The following is a 16,500-nucleotide window of genomic DNA, read 5'->3' on the forward strand; positions in this document are numbered from 1 at the left end:
TAATTAAAAGTAAATAGAATTTGAAACGCAGTTCCTCAGTCGCACTAGTACGTGGCACGTGTTCAATAACCACAGACAGGCAGTGGCTGCTGTATTGGACAGCATAGAATAGCACATTTAGACCATGGCAGATAGTTTTATTGAACAGTAGTGCTTCTAGAGGCATCATGGGATCCTCTGATAATTGTTAAAATGGTTTTTCTCATATGAACTCAAGAACAAAGCTGAACACCCTGAAGTCTGCATCACTAGTTTGTATTGCAGGCTCACATAATATAAGAGAAGTAACTAATGTGTGGCAGACTCTACTGCCTGTTTTAAGTGGCAGTGGCTGTGTTTACAGAAAATGATTAAGTATTTGCACAAGTGCCTCAGGTATGTGTGACATTCTGTGGTGACAAAAGGTCAGCAGCTCCCCAGCATGCAAAGCAGCCTGACCCTTTCCTAGCCTCCTAGGAGGAAAATTGAGGGAATCCATGCTAATCCATAAGGCTCAGTCCTGCAACGATACTAGGACATGCTGGTTCCAGGATATCCATAAACATTCATCGTCTTATCAAGGTGCAGCTGCTTCTGGAGGCTTCTTCCTGACTATGTCTTTGTCTTGGCATGCATGTAATGAGCACATTCATAGCACACCAAACAGGTTTCTCAGCTTGCTTTTGTGACATTTTGCAAAGCCCAAAGGATCCATGTCGAGACAGAGGAGTTGAGCACCTGCACCCAGCCCACAGAGAAGTCTGGCTGACTATGCATTTTAGCAGGAGCCTCTCCTCGTTCTTGAAAACCTTAGCCCAACTATGAAGAAATTGGTATTTGTGGGTTCTGGTGGGACACATTTGGAAAATCTGAAATTAAGGGACTATCATTCATGGACTCATTCCTTCTCACAATACTTACTGGGCCAGACCCTGTACAAGGCACTGAAATCAGTGGTGGGCTGCGTAGAACTTTCTGCCATCGCAAAGTTTACAGTTGGTGAAGGGGGCAGATAAATAAACAAGTCACTTCAACACCACTGGTCAAATTCCACCATGAGAGCATGAGAGAGCATCATAAAAGCACATGGAAAAGGTCCCTAACCCTGACATGGACATTCAGGAATGCGATATATAAGCTGAAACCTAAAAGACAAGCGGTGATTGGGGAGTGGAAGGAGAAGGTGGAGTGTAGAAGGAATATTCTTAAGATTTATTCCAGATCTTAAGAGGTGAAAGAGCATGAAGCATCAGTAGTACAAAAAGAATGTTCAGTTTGGCTGCAATGAGCAGTGTGAGAAGAGAACGGCCAGAGACAAGAGTGGAGAGATAAATAATATTGGTGTAAATTGTGCAAGATACGTCATGTCCCCCCATGCCTCAGTATCTTCATCCACAAAATAGGCATAATACCCCTCAGTGTCATGATTAGAGCCCAGTGAGATAGCAGATGCAAAAGAATACACTGTATCCTAAAATCCCAGTTGCAGAAAGGCAATGGTGCTAGCCCAGAGCAAGCTTTCACTCCGGAGTGAATGTGAATTAGACAGGGAGCTGTGTAGTGGTGTTTTGGAACCAGCTTCTACCAGCTCTTAGGAGGCAATAGAATACATCTCTTCCCAACTTCACATTCAGCGATGTCTGTTAGTAGCCAAAATAGGAATATTTAAACCAAGGAAATTGTCAAATGGTACAAACCGGAACCTTTTTTCTTTTCTTTTCTTTTTTTGAGAGCTGACTTACCAGCACTTACTGAGTGAGGGTGAAAGCAATGAGAAGAGTAGAACCCCGGGCAGTAGTTATTAAGGAATGTCCACCCACAACAAAAACAAGAAAGTCTTTGGCATGATTTTCAAGAGAGTGGTCATAGAACCCTTTCTGCCATTTGAAACAGGCCCACCCAAAGCCTCAGGGATGAAAAGAGGAAGACTGCTCCTTCATGCCAATTCATTCCCAGACAGGCCAGATGAGTGTTGATGACACCCAGCTCATGGAAATGAGATTGGAGCTTCTCAGATCAACAGCTGCTGAGAGCTGCTTTCTTTGGCTCATGAGGCCAGCGATAAATTGGGTTTCAATGTTCTGAATAGGCAGAAAAAGATACCTCCTTGATCTCTCCTGCTCCCTTTGCTGGAGCTGCCAGCTGGTGCTTTTTGTCACTCATCATGGTTGCCTGCGGTGGCGATTATACACTCAGTGCAGAGGGCATGTGGGAAAGAAAAAGCTTTCGACAAGCAAGAGTCTCCAAGGCAAGTACCCACTGGAAAAACTGGGATGTAGATACAGCTCAAGGCATGTTTTAAATAATGGAGCCTTTTTAAAGGATGACCTAGAAAAATGCTATATTTATCTTTGCTTAGCATGCTTGGATGCTCCCCAATCTTGGGGAAATAACTACTTGGGTATGTTGGAGTTTCTTTGTTAAGAGGAACGTTGACTGAATACCAAAGTTTGGGTTGGGTTTAACTGGCATAGTGTGATTTAATATTCATTTATTTATCTACTCATCTATTTGTTTGTTTAACAAATAAATGAGTGCTTACTAGATGCTACTGGAATGTAAGTCCCAGAAAGGCAGATATTATGTCTGTCTCATTTATTGTAGGCACTCAGTACTTTTTTGTTGAATGAATGAGTAGATGTAGGGAGTATACAGATGAATAAGTCATACGGCCTGCTGCTACAGAGCTCACAATCTGGTGTGCAGACAGAGAAGTAAAACAGCAGTTGCAATGCAGGGTGAGTGATGAGGGTTGTGATAGGGGAAGCATAGGGTGCAATGGCTCACAAAAAAGGGAGAACCGACCCAGCCTTTAGGGAAAGAGACAGGAAAGTCTTTCTAAAGACAAAGATATGAAAGACCCAGAGAACAATGCCAAAGATATTGGCACCTATGTGGATACGACCTTATGGAAAAGGAGAGCTGTTACATTTTGGCCATATCTCATATTCCTAAGGAAGAGTTTTGGCTCCATCTCAGAGTGAAAAATGATTGCAAATAACTGCTAGAATACTTCTATAACTTACCCATCGGTGATGTTTTCCATTTCTTAGAGAGTTTCAGGAGGTTTCTCTAAGTTCAGCCTTTATGTCCAGTAGGACAAATGGTGTGTGAGTCTTTAGACCCCTCTGACGCACAGCCACTCGCTCCTTCCATGAAGTCCAGCACTGTAGGCAGGCAGGACACTTCTTCTCCAAGGTCATGTCTATTTCACTAGGTATAAATGAGAAAAATGCTCTGAATTTTGATTTGAAATAGGCAAACTGCAGATTTGCAGAAAGTCCTCGTGATTAAAAATCTTGGCTTCAGCTGGGCATGCGGCTCATGCCTATAATCCTAGCACTGTAGGAGGCACAGGTAGGAAGATGGCTTGAGCCCAAGAATTCAAGACCTGCCTGGGCAACATAGCAAGACTCCATCTCTCCAAAAAATTAAAAAATGATCTGAGCGTGGTGGCACATGCCTATAGTCCTAGCTACTTGGGACACTGAGGTGGGAGGATCTCTTGAGCCCAGGAGGACCAGGCTGCAGTGAGCCATGTTCACGCCACTTCACTCTAGCCTGGACAACAGAGCAAGCCCCTGTTAAAAATAAAAATAAAAATAAAAATAAAAAAAATCTTGGCTTCAGGGGCAACTGAACTGAGAGGGAAGAAGTCCAACTTCTCCAGGGCTTGAGGTCTCCAACAAGGGTCATGCCAGGCTTTTTCCTTTGGTATCACAAAATTGAACTGCAAATAAGTATAAATATATACACACAAAAACACGTAAGTCTTAAAAGATGGAGATTAACTAAGAAGTAAATCACTTGAAACCAAGATGTAACTTTCTGACAATTGAGGACAAGCCAAGCCATTTCAGCTCTTCTCTTCAAGCCATTTTCCCCAAGGGCCTGGGGGTATTTACAGTCATTTCATTCCTCCCACAACAGCCTGTCAGGTTGTGGCACCTTTAACTCACTGACAATTCTAAGGAGGAACACATACACAGAAGTGGAGAAAATAATCAACTCTATAAAATAACGAAAAGCAGAGAATGTAACGAACTGCCTTCTACCCATGACTAAAGTTTCAACAGTTATCATCATTTTGCCAATTTTGTTTCAGCTTACCTGTCACCATTATTTTTGATGTATTTTAAAGATACTCCTGGAGCTTTAATTATTCACCTTTAAAAAGCTCTGGGCCTGGTACAGTGTGACTCATGCCTATAATCCCAGTACTTTGAGAGGCCGAAGAGGGATCCCAGGACATTGAGACCAGCCTGAGCAATACAGCAAGACCCCAACTCTAACAAAAATAAAACAAAAATAAAAATTACTGGGGTATGGTGGCATATGCCTGTAGTACTAGCTACTTGGGAGGCTGAGGCAGGAGGATCCCTTGAGCCCAGGAGTTTCAGGCTGCAGTAAGCCATTATCGCACTGTTACACTCTAGCTTGGGCAACAGAGCAAGACCTTGTCTGAAAAAAAAAAAAAAAAAAAAAAATCTGTTATCTTTACAGTTGAGAAGAATGGTAAAAATCACCTTCTTCACTTTGCAGTTGAGGAAACAGGCCCAGAGAGGTTCAGTGGCTTACTCAAGGACACAGTGTAAAAGTTGTGAATCATATCCAGAGGCCACCTCCAGCCCCCAGGCCAGCTGGTCGCATTACGAGAAACCTCCACGTCATTGGTCATTCCTCCTTCCGTTCCAAAAACCTCTCAGAGGAGAAAGTCAGAGTAGAGCAACCAGAGTTTTGCTTTTCCTCTAAGCCAGGGGAGAAGTAGTGGTGGTGGTGGGGGGGGGGGGTCATTTGACTCATTTTTTCTCACTCTGCCTGGTGTATTTGGCTCAGTTTCTCAAACCATATGGAAAAAGACTCACCCACCAAGCGCCACACCTACTGGAAAACTCGCTCTGGAAAGGGGGATAATGAAAGAGGGCAGAATTGCCTCCCAGGCCAAGTGAGATGGTGCTTTCCCTCATCCTTCAGTCTCCCACGTACCCCTTGTCCTTCTCCACAGGTGCCCTGTGTCCTCGTGAAGAAGAGATGGTGACAGAAATGCTTTGTCTCCCTGGGGAGTGCTATCCCAATGAACATCTCTGGGAGTTGGCATCTAGCCTATTTGAAAAACAATCCCAAGCTGTTATATTGAGAACCAGCTTATGTTTGGAGCCAAGGATATGGCTCTGGACATATCTTCAAATACCTCATAGGATAGGGAAATAAGATTAACTCAAAGAAATCTCAGAGAAATGTTTGGAGGAAAAAATTAAAATATGCCAGTGGCAGCCCTGAAAAGGCACTGCTGACTATGAGCAGCTCTTTCTCTGCCCAAGTGGTATAAACTCCTGCTTCCTTCCCTTTTCCCTGCTACAGAAGCCCTGGAACTGATGAAGGAGGGACCAAACCCTCAGAAAGGCTGGTGTATTCTGAGTGTTTGAAAAATATTTGCTTGAAGGAGGAAGGAAGGGATGTCATGCCCAAGGACTCAAAGTGGCAGGAGCTAGATAAAGAAGGAAAACGGAGCCGGTGATATCTTAGCATTCTACCAAGGACTGGAAAAAGAAAGGCCAAAGCAGAAGATTGAGGGGAGACAAAGAGAGAGAGACTTGCTAATACAGTCCAGGAATGAGAAAACAGTAAAATATTTTTAAAATTTTATTCCATAGGTTATTGGGGTACAGGTGGCATTTGGTTACATGAGTAAGTTCTGTAGTGGTGATTTGTGAGACTTTGGTGCACTCATCACCCGAGCAGTTACACTGCACCCTATTTGTCGTCTTTTATCCCTCGTCTGCCTCCAACTCTTCCCCCTAAGACCCCAAAGTCTATTGTATCATTCTTATGCCTTTGCGTTCTCGATAGCTTAGCTCCTACATATCAGTGAGAACGTACGATGGAGAAAACACTAAAATAAAGAGAGAAACACATAACAAAAGTCACAGAACAGAATAGAATTTCAGATGTAAATATGCAGCCAATAAAAAGAATCTTCCCTACATTGGGTTCCTTTCCAGCCCTCAAGTCTCTGGCCTCCCTTGAGGTCATAATGTAATTCTTTCCCTTCATAACATTTATTCCAGCTTGCAATTATATATTGATCTATGTGTTTATAAGCCTGATCTTTGTTTCCCCAACTAGATTTTAAGCTCTCCATGAAGGGTCTTGAACATACCTGGTATGGTTGGCACTCAAATAATAATTCGTGAAAGCAAAAATGAATGAATGACGTGTAGAGCTGGGAAGTCAGGCCAGAAGCTGTAACAGCAGGCCTATTACCCCTCTCTCCTAAGCATCCTTATTTATGGAGCACCTATTATTTGCCAGGCATTCCACCAAGTACTCTACATTGTTTATCACATTAATCCTCTCCAAAACCATGAGGAAGTGTGCTCAGGGGTCCCAAGATCACTTTCACTTTCAGCTATTCACTAGAAGGGCCCACAGAACTCAGCAAAGCTGTTAAACTCATGGTTATAGTTTATTCCAGTGAAAGAGGATAAGCTAAAGTCAGCAATGAAAAAAGGCACATTAGGGCAGAGTCCAGGAGCTTCCATAAAGCTTCCAGCTGTCCTCTCCCAGTGGAGTCACGTGGACAGCATTTGTTTTTACCAGAGACTCACTGTCCAGGATTTTATTGAAGATTTCATTGTTTGATGACATTTACCATCTCAGACCACCCATGTGGCTGTCCTCAGTCTCCAGTCCCTCCAGAGGTCAAGCTTCTACTGTTTAGCCCAAAGCCCCCACCATAAATCACATTGTTAGCTTAGACTATCTCATGTGACCCAAGGCCTCCTGGTAGACAAAGTCTCTCTGATCAGGCAAAATAGTCTAAGGCCTTAAAAGTTTATCTCCCAGGACAAGAGCCAAAACCTCTGTCAGAATATGCAAGGTTTGGATGACCCAGACTTGCTGAGTTTGTTGCACAGGGAAATACTAGCATTCGCCCCAATTTGTGAATGATCCAAATTAAGAATCAGGGATGGTAAATGATCTGGTTAAAGTTACAAAAGCCAGAATGCAAAGCAACATCCCACTTGATTCTAACATATGTGTTCTTAACTATTGCATCCTAGTACCTCTCCTGAACAAGTAAAATTTTCTATGAAAAACAAAACAAAACAAAAACACAACAACAACAACAAAAACCCTCACACAGAGTGTCTTATAAAACCAGTCTGAAAACTGAATGTTTCTACTTAGTAAGATCATCGTGAGCTTTCTGCTGATCTCAAGTACCCCAGCAGTGAATCATCTGGGATTTGCCAAGGCCAGGTGGATCTGATCACCCTGTTGAGTGAGCACTGGGGGTTGCATAGTGTTTCCCGCCTCACCAAAGAAGAGAAAACATGCACATGGGCTAACCAGACCTCTCTAATATTTACTTCATTTCCCCCAACAAATCTGCTCCAAAAAGATTATCACTATACGCAAGGGAGGCAAGGTATCTTCGCTGGTTAAGCAGCAACTACAAAGATAGGGTGCAGGACAATTCTTGACCCCTTACCTCTTCAATAGAGTGAAATCACAGGGGAAGTTATATTTTCCCTGCCCAGCATTCCCAAGACACGTGGGCCCTTCCTGCAAAGTGGCCCAGATGCAATTATGCAAATCACATTCACAAAATAAAGCTTCTGAAAAGCGAGTCAGCAAAGGAACCTGTGTGATTTTGCTGACTCAGTGATGCCTAACTTTGAGTATGGAACCTTTGTGTGTATATAACACCAAATCATTAACATTGGGGGATGTTTGGAAAATCTGATGAAAACAATCCTTCTTTACCCTAGCTCATACCAATAGATCTGTATTTAAGTAATTATTATCGGCCATATTTGTTAATCTTGCATGCATTCTGTGTATCTGAGAACACCAATTCCTGAATGTTTTCAGAGTAATTCGCTTATTCATTCATTCATCAAGCATTTCTTAAACACCTACTTTTGTCCAGGTTCAAAGATAGAGAGGCAGAGATGGTTCAGACAAAAATCCTGCATTGTCCAGCAGCAAAGAACTTAGCCCAGGAAATGATAGATAACTTGAGTCAAAGAACAGTATGGTTTTGGTTTTGGGCTCCATTCTCCAGTGATGGGCGAGCTCATGCTCAGCTCAGGGAAGCAAACCACTGATGATGACCATTAGCTCAGCATATTGATTTTGGTCCCACCTGATGCAAGGAGTAGAGAGAACCAGGCCAACCTTTCTAAATTGGTGGGAAGTGTTGCCAGGGTGTGTCAAAGAGCTCGTTTCATAGCAACAGGTTGAGTTCTCATCTCAGCTCCGCCTTTTTCCTTGCATGTGTCACCGTGGTGATCCGGCTCCACGTGGGTTCCTTTCTCCTTACCCTGTTAGCTGTCTATACCTCTCTTTATTTTTAAAATTGGAAATAAACTCAGGGCTCACTGGCAGCTGAACCTCTGACTGTTTCTGAAATTTGCTATTTTCCTGTTATATCGTTACGAAGTTTGTTGTTTCTGGGCTTCAAATATGTATTAATTAGGAATTGTTCAGTTTCAAGTGTCAGAGCTCCAAGTAGTTTAAGTAATCAGCAGTAAATTGGGGATCTAGAGGATTGGAGATCTCATCTAAAATAACCTTCAGAAGCCATTTAATCTAGCAGTTCACATTTTATTTTCAGGGCTCTAGCTATCTAGTTAACTATCTAGCTTGCTATATCTAGTTCTGCTGTTTCCTACAGCTTCTTTCAGGAAAGTGAGTCTACTGGTTCAGAAATATCACCACTATTATAGCCAACATTGGACGACACCGTATTGCACTGGTGGTCCAAGGTCCACAACCTGATGGCTCATGATTCAAAAGTAATATAGATTCTTTCTCAGCATCTATATATCAAATTTCAGATACTAACTACCCCTGACTGACGCACATGCCTATGCTGTACTGATCACTGTGCTGAGGGTTTTGGATATTCTAACTGGCCAGCCTGGCCCGCATACCCTTGTGTGTATGACATGGCCAGGGTGAATGACCTGCCCATCAGAAGGTAAAGAGAGAACAGGTGGTTCCTCACAGAAGGGGATGCTTCACAAAACAACAACTTAATGTTATTACTAAAGTGTCTGCAAGCTCTCATCTCTGAAGCCTATGAATCATCTTTCTATCAAAATCATGCTCCTTGTGGCTTCCAGACCCTACTGAGGAGACAAATGAATAGGTAAATTACAGGACTATAGAGTCTTGAGCTTTTTTAATATCAGAAAAGGAAAGCTTTTTAGGTACACACAAGGAAAAAGAGTTTGGTGATGACCTCACTGTGAGACCTCCATGCAAACTTTATCCCTGTGCCTTCTCACCCCTGCATCTGTAGAGACAGAAAACAATGATGGGTGAGAAAAGCTATCGCCAACAATACAACAGGTGAGAGCTGATGTGGAACTTGGAATCTTTTTCCCTTGAGAGAGCAGTGAGGGACTGGATGGAATCAACCAGCTGAGTCTCTTCAGGTGCTTAACTTTTATGTGAGAGCTCTGGAGTTCAATAATTCATGCTAATGCAGCCAGCAGCAAGCAAATTGCATTCACACTCAATTCAGATTTTGATTACAAAACAGAGCCCCAAATGAGTTTTATGATGGAAAAACACGCTAGGTGACTTCAGCTTGATGGCAGACAATGAGAATGGTAAAAGCACCCAGACTTTCAGGTCAAATGAGCCTCAGCCAATCTTGGATCTGCCATATACTGGCTGTGTGACCTTGTTTGGTGACATTTACCATCTCAGAACTTCTGTTTCCTCATCAATAAAATAGGGTAATACCACCTATTTCAGAGGATGTTGAGAGCATACGAATGAGATAATATACGGAAAGTGCAGTAGTGCAATAACGTAAGAAAAATGTCTGTGGCCTAGTAGAACCCCAATAAATGTTAATTTCCTTTGCTCTTCAGAATCATTCACTCTCCCTGTCTCTTCCCCTCACTCCACCCCTTCCTGCTTCCCTCTGCCCTGCTTTGCACTATGGAAGCCAATGTTTTCTGCAACTATGACCATAGAAATGAGAATACCAGAGGAGGGATTGTCCAAAATGACGAGAAAGAAGAAAGAGGGTCTTCTTGTTAAAAATAGAATTTATATATAATTCATTTCTACAATATTTATTTATGTTGGGGGAGTTGGAGAAAAGATGAAAATACGTATTTAGTACTATTTTAGGGTTTCAAGGTTTTGGCATCTTCAAAGGGATTTGAGAATTTTGTGCAATTTTAATTTAATATACTTTCAGTAAGTCATTAAAATATGTAAGCCATTTGTACTGCAAACATCTTTCAGAAGAAGAAAAGAAAGAAAGCAACCTAGCAATTTACAAAGCCTACGTCAAAACTCCATTTATTGCCACCCTTTTGAGTTAGAATAAGGTATAGCTTAGACCTACAGTAGTATCAAACTTGGTGAGGAAGCTTGATAAAAATGCAGCTACTTGGATCCCACTCCAAGAGATTCTGATCAAATCAGTCAGGAGTTGGATCAAGGCATTCACATTTTTAACACCTCCCAGAATCTCATACAGGGAAACCACAGATTATATTTTAAGAAACAGGCATGGCACAATGCCTCACACCTATAATCCTAACACTTTGGGAGGCCGAGGCGGGTGGATCACTTAAGCTTAGGAGTTTGAGACCAGCCTGAGCATGGTAAAACCCTGTCTCTGCAAAAAAATACAAAAAAATTAGCCAGGCATGGTGATAAACACCTGTAGTCCCAGATACTTGGGCTGAGGCAGGAAGGTCACTTAACCTGAGAGGTTGAGGCTACAGTGGCTGAAACCATGACATTGCACTCCAGCCTGTGTGACAAAGTGAGACCCTGTCTCAAAAAAAAGAAAAATAAAAGAAATGCAGGCTTGGGCTTGGGGATAGAACTGAGTTCAAATCTTAAATTCACCATTTTCTAGCTTTGCGAACTTGGGCAACTTTTAAATTTTTTTGTATTGGTCTGTTTTCACATTGCTGATAAAGATATACCTGAGACTGGGTAATTTACAAAAGAAAGATGTTTAATTGGACTTACAGTTCCATGTGGCTGGGGAAGCCTCACAATCATGTCAGAAGGCAAGGAGGAACAAGTCACATCTTACATAGATGGCAGCAGGCAAAACAAGAGACTATGTGCAAGGGAACTCCTTTTTTTTAAAAACCGTCAGCTCTCATGAGACTTATTCACTATCATAAGAACAGCACAGTAAAGACTTGCCCCCACGATTCAGTTCCCTCCCACTGGGTCTCTCCCACAACATATGGAAATTCAAGATAAGATTTGGGTGGTGACGTAGCCAAATCATATCATTCCACCTGGCCCCTCCCAAATCTCATGTCCTCACATTTCAACACCTATCATGCCTTCACAACAGTTCCCAAAGTCTTAACTCACTTTGGCATTAACTCAAAAGTCCACAATCCAAAGTCTCATCTGAGATAACGCGAGTCCCTTCTACCTATGAGTCTGTACAATCAAAAGCAGGTTAGTTACTTTCTACAGTGGGGGTACAGGAATTGGGTATATACAGCCATTTCAAATGGGAGAACTTGGCCATAACAAAGGAGCTACAGGCCTCATGCTAGTCCAGATTCCAGTGGAGCAGTCAAATCTTAAAACTCCAGAATGATCTTCTTGACTCCATGTCTCACATCCAGGTCATGCTGATGCAAGAAGTGGGTTCCCATGGCCTTGGGCTTTGGTGTTGTGCCTTAACACCAGCCTGTGAAAGCAGCCTCCCTCCCAGCTGCTTTCACAGGCTGGTGTTGAGTGTCTGCAGCTTTTCCAGGCACAAGGTGCAAGCTGTCAGTGGATCTACCATTCTGGGGTCTGAAGGACTATTGCCCTCTTCTCACAGCTCCACTAGGCAGTGTCCCAGTAGGGACTCTGTGTGGGGGATCCAACCCCACATTTCCCTCCCCCACTGTCCTAGCAGAGGTTCTCCATGGAAGCCCCACCCCTGTAGCAAAATTCTGCTTGGACATCCAGACATTTCCATACATCTTTTGAAATCTAGGCAGAGGTTTCCAAACCTCAATTCTTGACTTCTGTGTACTCACAGGCTCAATACCACATGGAAGCTGGCAAGGCTTGAGGCTTGCACCCTCTGAAGTCACAACCCAAGCTCTATATTGGCCCCTTTCAGCCACAGCTGGAGCAGCTGCAACACAGGGCACCAAGTCCCTAGGCTGAACACAGCATGGGGACCCTCAGCTTGCCCATGAAACCACTTTTTCCTTTTAGGTCTCTAGGCCTGTGATGGGAGGGGCTTCCATGAAGACCTCTGATCTGCACTGGAGACATTTGCCCCATTGTCTTGGGAATAACATTCAACTCATTATTTATGCAAATGTCTGCAGCCTGCAGCCAGCTTGAATTTCTTCTCAGAAAATGGGATTTTCTTTTTTATCGCATTGTCAAACTGCAAATTTTCAAAAATTTTATGCTCTGCTTCCCTTATAAAACTGAATACCTTTAACAGCACCCAAGTCACCTCTGGAATGCTTTGCTGCTTAGAAATTTCTTTCACCAAATACCCTAAATCATCTCTTTCAAGTTCAAAGTTCCACAAATCTCTATGGCAGGGGCAAAATGCTGCCAGTCTTTTTGCTAATAAAATATAACAAGAGTTACCTTTGCTCCAGTTCCCAACAAGTTCCTCATCTCCATCTGTGATCACCTCAGCCTGGACCTTATTGTTCATATCACTATCAGCATTTTTGCAAAGTCATGCAACAAGTCTCTAGGAAGTTCCAAACTTTCCCACATTTTCCTATCTTCTTCTGAGCCTTCCAAACGTTTCCAGCCTCTGCCTTTTACCCAGTTGCAAAGTTTCTTCCACATTTTCAGGTTATTTTTCAGCAACACCCCACTCTAGTGGTACCGATTTACTGTATTAGTCTGTTTCATGTTGCTGAGAAAGACATACCTGAGACTGGGAAGAAAAAGAGTTTAAATTAGACTTACAGTTCCACATGGATGGGGAGGCCTCAGAATCATGGCAGGAGGCAAAAGGCAGTTCTTACTTGGCGGCAGCAAGACAAAATGAGGAAGAAACAAAAGCAGAAACCTTTGATAAATCCATCAGATCTCATGAGACTTATTCACAGTCATGAGAATGGCATAGGAAAAACTTGCCCCCATGATTCAATTACCTCTGAGCCGTTCCCTTCCACAACATGTGGTAATTCAAGATGAGATTTGGATGGGGACACATCCAAACCATTTCATTCTCTGATCTCATTTTTTTATCTGAAAATTGACACTTGAAATAATACACACATCAAAGGTTGTTGTGAGAATTAGAGAGTGGTTAGCAAAGAGAATTAGAGCACTTAGCAAGGAATCTGGCGCAAGGAAGAACCATTCAGTAAAGGTTAGCTATTGATATTATCATTATCATGCAAAGCCAAAGGGACTTGGATTTTTTTCTTCTTTATCTTTTTCTTCTTCCTTTCTTTCCTTTTCTCTTTTCTGATTTTTTTTCCATAAATCAAAAAATAAAAAAAGAAAACCCACAATGCATTCAGCAAGGTAGAAATTTATTTAGCTCTCAGACAAAAATCCAGGATGGGTGCAGCAGCTCTGAAACCCAGGCTTCTTTCCTCCCTATTAGGTGTAGCCCCTGTCCTCAATATTCAAGATGGCAGCTAGAGCTCTAGGGGTCATGTCTGCATTCCACATAGCAAGAGAGAGGAGAGGAAAAGAAAACTCCAAAGTTTTGTTTTCCTAAAGGTTTCTTAATCAGGAAGTTTTATTCCAAAAGGTTGCTTACATCCACACTGGCCTGGACTTAATCACCAGAGAGGCTGAAAATGTGACCAATATTCCAGGTAGTCATGCACCCATAAAAATGTGATTAGTATTACAATGGAAAATTGAGAGAAAGAAATATGGAGGGACAACTATTGTTCCCTGATGTACTCAACCCTAGAAGTCTAACAGATTTGAGTCATGCCCCAGAAATCCATTCTCATCCAGCTTTTACCTGCTTATTGCTCAGATAGGGAGCACCTTCTCTAAAAAAGGCAGTTGCATAGTTTGCTTATCCTACTCAGCATGGCCTTCATTCTTTCTAAATTCCTCTTACACTTTTTACCCCTCATCTACCAACGTCATTCATTTTCTTTTGACTGTCCAATTTTAATAAGCAATACAATTATTTTATTTTAGAAAAGTTGGAAAACACAGCTAGGCACTTAGGAATAAAGTGTTTTTACAATATTCAAAAATCATGCCACTTAGCAATAACCACTTCTAAAATATTGCCCTATAGTCATCTAGCATTTTCCCCAGGTGAAAATATACATGTGTATTTATAATGAAAATGTAGTCTACATAATTGTTCTTAACTCATTCTGTTACACTTAATGGTATATTATCAGTAACACTCAATGTTATTAATATAGATAGATTGATACATCATCAATTTTAATGACTGTAAAGTTTTTCATTGTATGGTTATGTAATAATTTATTCAAGCAATTCCTTGTTTATTTCACAGTATTTTTTAAACCCCCTAGTACATACATCTTTGCTCATTTGTCCACCAGTTTCCTGGGTATGAGCTGTATTTCTGTGGTTTTCTCACCCCTGGGATCTCCTTACTCTATGTGCAGACCAGCAGGAAAGGACAGCTCAATCATTCCATCAGCAAAGTAATGTTAGGTCCTGTCTCTACTTCTGATCTGCTTGGAATTTTTTTTTTTCAAATGAACATTGCAGATTCAGGAGATCCATGAAGACCTAAATTAATGCCTCTCTATACCCATTATATGACTAGCAAGACTGCTACAATGAGAGGGGATTACATAATCCCACTGCATGGAAAATCACAAAATAAAATATGACCCTAGGTGACTGAAGCACTTCCTCTTAAACATAATCTGTTAGAACTTGCAGTTTGTCAAGCTGACTTCAAGCAAGACTGGAGTAAAGCCATTTCTATGTGGAAAAAAACCCAATTTTAATTAGTAAAATTGTATCTGACTGAAATAATTATTTAGACAACTGATTTGACAAATGATTATGCTTGAGCTGATTTTTTTTTTTAAACTGATGATCGATCTCTGACTAATTGTTTCTTTGTGTCAGTTGGGCTTCCTAATGATCCAAATGCTCATTTTATAAATGAATACGGTTTAGGAAAGACTGAGTAACTTGGCCATGATTACACAAATGGAAAGAAGTGGAGCCATAATTCAAAATTGGTATTCAGACCCAGAGTCACTGATTCCACTCTCATAGATGTGGAGTCGAGTTCCCAACCCTGTTGCTGGCATAGTCATTAAGAAAAAGGGCTCTAGCATCAGGTAGTCTGAGTTCATGTCCCATATCTGCCATTTCTCAGCTGTGTCATCTTATGCAAGTTAATAAATCACTCTATGTCTCTGTCATCTTGTCTTATAAATGAAGATAATGAGTGTCTAACTCTAAGGGCTACATAAACGAGATGATCCACATACACACTTAGCACATAGGAAGTGCTCAGTAATTAGTTATTAATATTATGCAGGTGCCGTCTGAAAACCTTGGCCGAAAGGGTCGTAGACATGGTGGCCATCAGGGTTCAGGTATACCTGTAAAGGTATGTTACACAGGTAAACTCGTAGCATGGGCATTTGTTGTGCAGATTATTTCATCACCCAGCAATGAATGAGACTTCCTGTTGCTCTTCGTTCACCCCAGCATTTACCATTGTCAGTGTTTTGGATTTTCACCCTGCTAGTAGATGGGAAAACTGACAACCATGCCTGCAGGTCTGATATATGCATCTGTAAGTGTACATGCAGCCAAAGAAGAGGAATCCAAAAAGCAGCTAGTGAAAAACCAGAGTAGCTCTCCATATATGCTGCACTGCCACTCCATTCTAAATATGTTGAAGAGCAGCCTGGTCATTTACAAATGGGCTTTGCTTCCATCCGCACTGCAACTGGTCATTGTATTGGCTGGTGCAACGGTGTTTATGTCTTTGTGAAAAATGGGATAATGGATACAGTACAATTTGGAAAAGATGCTTATGTTTATATGAAAAATCCTCCTCGGGATTTTCTTCCAAAAATGGGAGTTATTACGGTTTCAAAGGGGCTTGGTTTCAGCAAGAAAAAGTTCTAAGTTTAAGAAAATTACTTATCCTCTAGGACTGGCCACTTTAGGAGCAACTGTTTGCTACCCAGTTCAGTCAGTAATAATTGCTAAGGTAACAGGGAAAAGGTATATGCTACAAGCCAGCAGATTTTTAGAGTAGTTAAATCATTGTCGATAAAAAACAGCATGAAAGAGTCACTCCCTAAACTTAAAGAAAAAACTAAGCTACGATCCTCTGCCGAAATAGAAGTGCCTGCCAAAATACCTCACGTCTCAAAACACTCAGTGCCCTTGCCAACAGAACTCAGCTCTGAAGCAAAGACCAAGTCAGAATCCACCTCGGGTGCTACACAGATAATGCCTGACCTCAAGCTCATGGAACACGGGCAGTCATACCCAGAAGACATAGATACGTATAGCACTAGAAGCTGAAGTAGACTGCATAGAGAGACT

General features: G+C 41.8%; 1 protein-coding gene and 1 pseudogene across 3 annotated transcripts in view; both read left to right on the forward strand.

The window, feature by feature from the left end:
- The window catches only part of SH3RF2 (SH3 domain containing ring finger 2), a 144,960-nt gene that overhangs the window by 42,680 nt on the left and 85,780 nt on the right, over window positions 1–16,500 (forward strand). The window lies entirely within an intron of this gene.
- LOC101046453 (MICOS complex subunit MIC27 pseudogene) lies at window positions 15,442–16,491 on the forward strand (annotated as a pseudogene).

Source organism: Saimiri boliviensis, chromosome 1 (genome assembly GCF_048565385.1).
Source record: "Saimiri boliviensis isolate mSaiBol1 chromosome 1, mSaiBol1.pri, whole genome shotgun sequence".
Lineage (NCBI taxonomy): Eukaryota > Metazoa > Chordata > Mammalia > Primates > Cebidae > Saimiri > Saimiri boliviensis.